Here is an 8,167-nt window from a genome sequence, read left to right as displayed (position 1 = left end):
AATTTCTCTTTTATATTCATCAATCAAATGCCAAAATCGAAGATAGAATCATGAATAATAATCAAAACCGAGTCAAGAAAACTTACCATACTCCAAGCGGTGAATATCCCTTTGAAAATCGTTCAAATGTAAGTTTCCAATCTCAAATTACAATAAAATGAACCAAACCCTCGATATATAAGAAGCGGCGACATCGCACCTGCGATCCCTCGCTCGCATCTGCGAACCAGATGAAACTTACCACTTCTCGCATCTGCGGATCAAAACCCGCATTTGTGGCTTCGCATGTGTGCACGTAACCTCGCAGAAGCGCCTCCGCATCTGCGCCAAAAACTCTCCTCGGCACATCCTCTTCGCAGAAGCGAGCCTTCCCTCGCATAAGCGGATCCGCACCTACGCCCAAATCTGTGAAGGTATAAAGAACCAGAACCAAAACTACCCATCATGATCAAAATAATCCGAAACTCAACTGAAACACACCCGAGTCCCTCGGGACTCCGTTCGAACATACCAACAAATCCCAAAATATAACACGAATCTACTCGAAGCCTCAAATCACACATAATAACATTAAAACTACGAACCGCACCTCAAATCAAGCTTAATGAAATATTTTATATTTCCAAACTTACGCCGAACATGTCTAAACAACTCGGAATCACCTCAAATTTTTCACACAAGTTCCAAATGACATAACGAACCTATTTCAAATGCGGAACAACGATTCGAACCCAATAACATCAAAGTCAACTCTCGGTCAAACCTAAGAACTTCCAAACCTTCAAATTGCCAAATTTCGCCAAATAGAGCCAACACCTTCTAGAAAACGTCCAAATGTAAATCCGGGCATACGCCCAAGTCCAAAATTATCATCCATGCCTAACAGAACTATCAAAACTCCGATCCTAGAACAAATACACAAAAGTCAAACATGATCAACTGTTCCAACTTAAAGATTCTCAAATGAGAATTATTCTTCGAAATCAATCCTGACCCACTCGAAAATTAAAACCGACCATATACGCAAGTCATAATATATCATATGAAGCTACTCAAGACCTCAAACTACCGAACAGAATGCATATTCTCAAAACGACCGATCAGTCATTACATTCTCCCGTACTTAAACATGCGTTTGCCCTCGAACGTGTCAAGAGTTGGAACAAAGCCATCAATTCACTGTATAAACTCACCATACACAACCCATGGGTGATCCCACGTCACCCCAATCCATATAAGCCCGTCAACACCACCTAATCGTATATTCTTCCTTCAACCTTAGTTCACAAACCTTAGAACCCAATTTCTAACATCTGGAATAAATTATAAGACCTGATTCTCGCATCTGCACATCGTATAAGTCCGAACAAGATATATCAAACCATACCCATATTCCAAGATATTTTCACATGATGAACCACATAACTCAAATACTCCTAGCAATAACTTCCGACCACAATAGCTACTCAATAATAAACCTGGTACCGGCGACATACCTCAAATCAAACAAAACCTTGTTCTGAACCTTCATACATTGCCAAGGATGAAAGAAACACTAGGAACTCATAACCACTCATCATATCAACAAGTCATGGAGCTCTCTCGCCCGCTAAGAACCATAGCCAAATTCTAAGTTGACTAGTGAAATCATCTCATCTCCTAAACATACCATAATCAATTCTGATAGCACTCATTACAGGTCCATTAACATCATATAATATAGTACCAGTTGCTCTACCGACATGCCACACTAATACCACCTAGAGCCACATCCCATGATATTCGTGCACCAAACAAGCAATAACTCGAATATGAACAATGATGGAAGAAGAACCAAATGAGGGAACCACTTTGCAAGCTCAACAGATACCACCACTAAGCGCAAAGCTAAGGACCCATCTAACAGAGGAGAAACAAAACACATGAAATAGCACAAAGGATCATATTCCAACATAACTCCACTACGATGCGTGACCCAATCGAAACACACCGGTCCACGTGGAGTACGTTGAGTCATGATGCTCACAATTAACAACCATATGCATATAAACAACAAACAAGCGAAGTGCATGACCATAATCATGGAAAAATGAATAGCACAATATTCCACAAACAGAAGACCATAACCAAGGTGCAATCCATCATTTAACACCCCAAGAACCATCTCGCTCGAATTTCACCACAAAGCCTAAACAAAACCGCATCATGTGCAAATAGTCAATAGTTTTGCAATCCATCGTAGTATAGGAGAGTAACACATGAAACATATAAGAACACTAATAAGATCAACTCTAGCTGATGGCACACCTATCAACCCTAGCTGTGCGGAGCAAACAAACCCGATCCTACATAGAACACACATTCTCATTAGGCCTAACAATGGGTCCCCAAATTAAATCCGATCATCCACAAATAGGTAAATAACTTTCAAAAAGTCCACAACAACCTAACCATAACACATACAATCAGCCATCAAACTCTTAACATATTTTCACCATCCGCAACCAAGGAATAATTTCACCGTCCGCAACCAAGAATCTCCACTTCCAAACCCAACTCCCTACTCAAATAACTGACACATCCATCATACACAATCATCTCACGAAAAACATTCCCATGAATCTTTCGCGCCGCATAGCATATTCTAAACATCGGTAGCCGACAACCCTACGATTACCGTAATACCAATCAAGCATTCACAAGTCAAAAACACAGTGCACCTTCAAAAATGCACACCCTTCCCATGTGATACCATATAGTTCCAGCATTCTTCTAAACATCTTAAACCGTCTATGTTGTCTAGACTCATGACCTCCCTTCGATACTGAATCTGCATCCATGTACATGCAAATTTCAATCCCACAAGAAGCACATCATCTATCACACCATTATATGAAGAAACGAGAATCCCATTATCAATCTTAACCCATAAGTAGGATAGACACCCCATCAACCAGGAACCTTTCATCTTGACCCCATCCAGGAGAAAATCATAACACGCAACAAACTCCTCATGCCTGTAGAAAAACATTTGTATCAAGCCGTGGTCAACACTATCGAGAACTCTCCAAAACCAGTTTGTGCAAAACCAAGCCGTCAAAACTGAATCCTCTAACTTTAACCAAGTCATGCAGATCGCCCAACCCAAGAGCATTGACACAAAGACTCATAGAGTCTCACCATGAAATGAATCGATCATTTCTATTACTATATTGATCCAAAGCACTACCCAGCTGACCTATTTCTTTAAGTCCCGCTCGCCTCGCCTTCAAGTTAACACTTCTCCTTGCCAATATACTACGATCCTTAACCCAAAGCTCACCACAAGAGATATTAGCATGAAACCATGTCATCTTAAGGCACATAAGCCACTATATTCCCTCTTAAGCACCCAGTAGTAGCAAAACCGGACTACCCACCCAAAGAGACTTTCTGTGAATTTGAAGTTGTTTCTTTAACCTCTCTAATACTAAAATGTAGAATCACTAATGATACAGAAATACCGCAACTCTCAACACTATCCAATGCAATCTTAGATCTTAGCTATATACAAATCCGAGAAATCCTCAAATACCATATATGAATCTCGAACTCATTAGAACTTTCTCGAAAAGCACACACTCCGCACTAATCTCTAATGCACTGCCAATACGAGCCAAATGACTTGTGCTCCACTAACACACAAACATCTAAAGATACTTATCACAATCTAAATCGCTAAAATCCCCTCCAAGATTGCCCAAATCCGAGCTCCCAACCTCAAAAATATTATAAAATAACTCAATCGTTGAAATATATATCAAGCTACTAGTAAATCTGCATTTGTGGTCAAACAGTCACATCTGCGACACCGCTTCTGCGGTACAAATCTCGCATCTGCGAGTATCCTTCAACGGGCCATCCATCGCATCTTTAACAAACTAGCCGCATCTGCAGCTCCGCAGGTGCGGTTCCTTAAGTGCAAACGTGAAATTCCTCAGTCTGACCAAGCCCCTCAGGTGCGCACCTGATCTCGTAGAAGCGCCTTCGTATCTGCGCCAAAATCTCTGCAAAAGAGAAACTCTTATGGGCACCTTCTCTTCGCATAAGCGAGCCTTCCCTCGCATAAGCGGATCCACACTTGTGACCATATCTGCAAATGTGCAAAGAACCATAACCAGAACTGCCCATCATGATCAAAATAATGTGAAACTCATCAGGAACACGCCCGAGCCCTTCGGGACCCTGTTTGAACATATCAACAAGTCCTAAAATATAACACGGACCTACTCTAGGCCTCAAATCGTACAATATAACATCAAAACCATGAATTGTCAATCAAGGCCAATCTCTTAAGTTCATAAACTTCAAACTTTGAACCAAGCGTCTGATTCAAGCCCAACTAATCTGAAATCCAATCAAACTTTGCACATAAGTTCCAAATGATATAATGAACTTATTCCAACTATCGGAAAAATAATCTAAATCCGGTAACATCAAAGTCAACTCCTAGTCAAATCTATGAATTTCTAAACCTTCAAATTAGGGGTGGACATAATACCAATCGAACCGGAAAAACCGACTGAACCGACAAGTTCGGTTTACTCGGTTTGATTTATTCGGTCGGTTCGTGGTTTGTACTTTTTAACGTTTGGTGTTCGGTTCGATGATCTGGTTTGGGGTTATAGTTTTTTGGTTAACCGAAAAATCGAAGTTTCTAAGAGTGTTGGTGGACTCTCCTCCCTTGACCCGCATACGATATATTAACTGAAATCCAATGCTAAAGTCCAATGCAATTTCCTTACTGAAATTTAAAACAAAATAGTCCAACCCATAATGATTAAACTAGTGTTCCAATTACATTATCTATTTTCCCATTCACTAGTCATAATAATTGCCCTTATTGGATATCATGTTGTTGCAAGCCCGTTAGGGTTCATCTGTTCTCCATGCGTTCTATTTCATTTGCCAGGCTTAGCATGTCCGTGAATGTTAAATTGAAATGAGAAAAAAAATCTTATTCAACAGACTATCCAACGCTTCCCCTATTCTTTTGCTTGACTAAAGATAAATAATGAGATCAATTATGTTTCATTTTGTTGGGTTTGCTCCAGTTGATGCATGTTGCTGCACTTTCTCTACATTTGCTCAAGCTTAAGTGCTTTAACTGATAAGATGTGGATATTTTAGTGTAATATAAGTATTAATGCTACTAAATTCTTTGTTATGTGCTACATCTTTGATAATCTTTTGACATACCCAAACCGACCAAACCGAATTAGTAAAACCCAAAAAAACCGAACTAATTTCGGTTCGGATATTGGTGCAACAAATCAAAAATCAAAAAGACCGAACCGAATTTCATGAAAATTTAACCGACCGATGCCCACCCCTACTTCAAATTATTAACTTTCGCCAATTAGAGACAAATCCTTCTAGAAATGTCCAAATGCAAATCTAGGCATATGCCCAAGTCCAAAACCACCATTCGGACCCAACAGAACTATCAAAGCTCTGATCCGAGGTCAAACACACAAAAGTAAAATTTCGTCAACTCTTCCAACTTAAAGATTCTAAAATGAGAAACTCAAATCCCGAACCACTCGAAAATCAAAATAGATGATATAAGCAAGTCATAATACACCATATGAATCTACTAATGGCCTCAAACCACCGAACAAAATATAAATGCTCAAAACGACCGATTGGCTCACTGCATTGTCCCCCACTTGAACATATGTTCGTCCTCGAATGTGCCAAGAGTCGTTCCAAAAGCATCACATCACTGTATAAGTCATCATACACATACCCATGGGTGATCCTACATCACCCCAATCCATACAAGCATGACAGCATAACCTAACTGAAGATCCTTACTTCAACCTTGGTCCATAAACCTTAGAACCCAATCTCCAACATCCGATGTTCAATATAAGACCCAATTCTCACATCCAAACATTGTAAAAGTATAAACAAGTTGCATCAAACCATAATAACCACACTCCAAGATATAATCACATGATATATCACATAACTCAGATACTCATAGCAGTAACTTCTGATCACAATAGCTGCTCATTACTAAATCTGGTATTGGCAGCAAACCACATACCAAATAAAGCCTTGTTCCAAACCTTCACAACACCGCTAATGATGTAAGAAATATATAGAAACTCATAACCACTCATCATATCAATAAGTCATGGGGCTCACTCGCCCGATAAGAACCATTGCCAAATTTTAAGTTGACTAATGCCATTATTCTTCAAACTTACCTTAACTAAAACCAATAGCACAAATTCCAAGTTCAAGAATCTTATTTCACCCAGGTAAGCTACTTGGCTGGCCGGTCACGACAATGACACCTAGAGCCACATACGATGCAATCCGTGCACCAAATAAGCAACAGCTCAAACGTAACCAATGATATAAATAGAACTAAATGAGAGAACCATCCCACAAGCTTAACAAATACCACCACAAAGTGCAATTCTATCAACACATCTCATAGAGAAGAAACAAAACACACAATATAAGCACAAAGGATCATATCCCAACACCACTCTGCTGCATCACATAGCTCGATCCAACATACCGGTCCACATGGAATACCCATCGAGTCGTAATGCTCATAATCAATAAACACTTGTGTACCAACAACAAACATGCCAAGATCATGCCCATCACCATGAAGAAGTGGATAGCACATTACACCACAGACAGGAAGACCATAACCAAGGCGAAATCCACTATATTACACCCCAAGAGCTATCTAGCTCGAAATCCACCGCAAGGCCCAAACAGAATTGCATCAAGTATGCAAATAGTCATAAATCTTATAACCCATTATAGCATATAAGAGTAACACGTGGAATATATCAGAACACGAGTAAGATCAACTCTAATCGATGTCACACCCCTCAACACTAGCTGTGTGGAGTAAACAAACTCGATCTGATGTAGAACACACATTCTCATTAGGCCTATCAATGGGCCCCCAAATTAACTTGAATCACCCACAAATAGGTCAATAGCTTTCCAAAAAGCCTCTAGTAACATGTCCATAACACATACCATCCGCCGTCTAACTCTGGACATATCTTCATCGTCTGCAACCAAGGAACAATCTACCTACGAGAACTCCCAGTCTACAAATCCCAAGAATACAAGAATCCCTATATTTGATCTCAACTCGACCACTCAAATAACTGACACATCCCTTATGCACAATCCTCTCGCGAGAAATACTCCCATAAATCTTCTGCGCCACATAGCAGAATCTGAACATCAACAGTCAACAACCAGGCAATTACCGTAATACTAGTCTAATACCCGCAAGTCAAAACACAATGAGCAATTCTGAAATGCACATGCCTCCCAAGTGATACCAAATAGTGTCAGCATTCTTCTAAACATTTGAAACTACCCATGCTATCTAGAACCCATGACCTTCCCTTCAAAACTAACCCGCAAACTTATGCATACAAATCTCAATCCCACATGACGCACTACATCCATCATGCCATCATATGAAAACACGAGAATTCTATTATCAACTCTGTATCACAAGTGGATAGACACCCCCATCAACCAAGAACCTTCCACTTGACCTTATCTAGAAGAAAATCACAACACGCAATAAAATCCTCATACATGTAGGAAGCATCCATCCCAAGTCGAGGTCGACACCATCGAGAACTCTTTGAAACTCATTTACACCTAACCAAGTCATGCAGACTGTCAAGACCAATAGCATTTCCACAACACACCTACAAAGCCTCAATACACCAAAAGAACCAAAAGCACCAATCATTTATATTACCTTGCCGACCTGAACCACTACCAAGCAAACTTATTTCCTCGAGTCCCTCTCGACTTGCCTTCAATTTAACATTTCTTCTTGCCAGTAACACTACGGTCCTTAATCAAAACTCACCCCAAGAGATCCTACCATGAAACTGCATCGTCTTAAGGCCCAGAAGCCACTATACTCCATCTTAAACACCCAATAGTACCGCAATCAAGATACCCACTCTAAAGAGACCTTCTATGAATCTAAAGTTATTTATTTAACCTCTCTAATACTGAAATGTAGAGTAATTAATGATATAGAAATACTGCAAGTCTCGACACCATTGATGACGTACAAATCCACTACTAAAAAGTGAATGGACATGGTCTCATACAA

The sequence above is a fragment of the Nicotiana tomentosiformis genome, chromosome 12 (assembly GCF_000390325.3).
Source record: "Nicotiana tomentosiformis chromosome 12, ASM39032v3, whole genome shotgun sequence".
Lineage (NCBI taxonomy): Eukaryota > Viridiplantae > Streptophyta > Magnoliopsida > Solanales > Solanaceae > Nicotiana > Nicotiana tomentosiformis.
The sequence above is the reverse complement of the archived record's forward strand: the minus strand, read 5'-3'. Positions refer to the sequence as shown.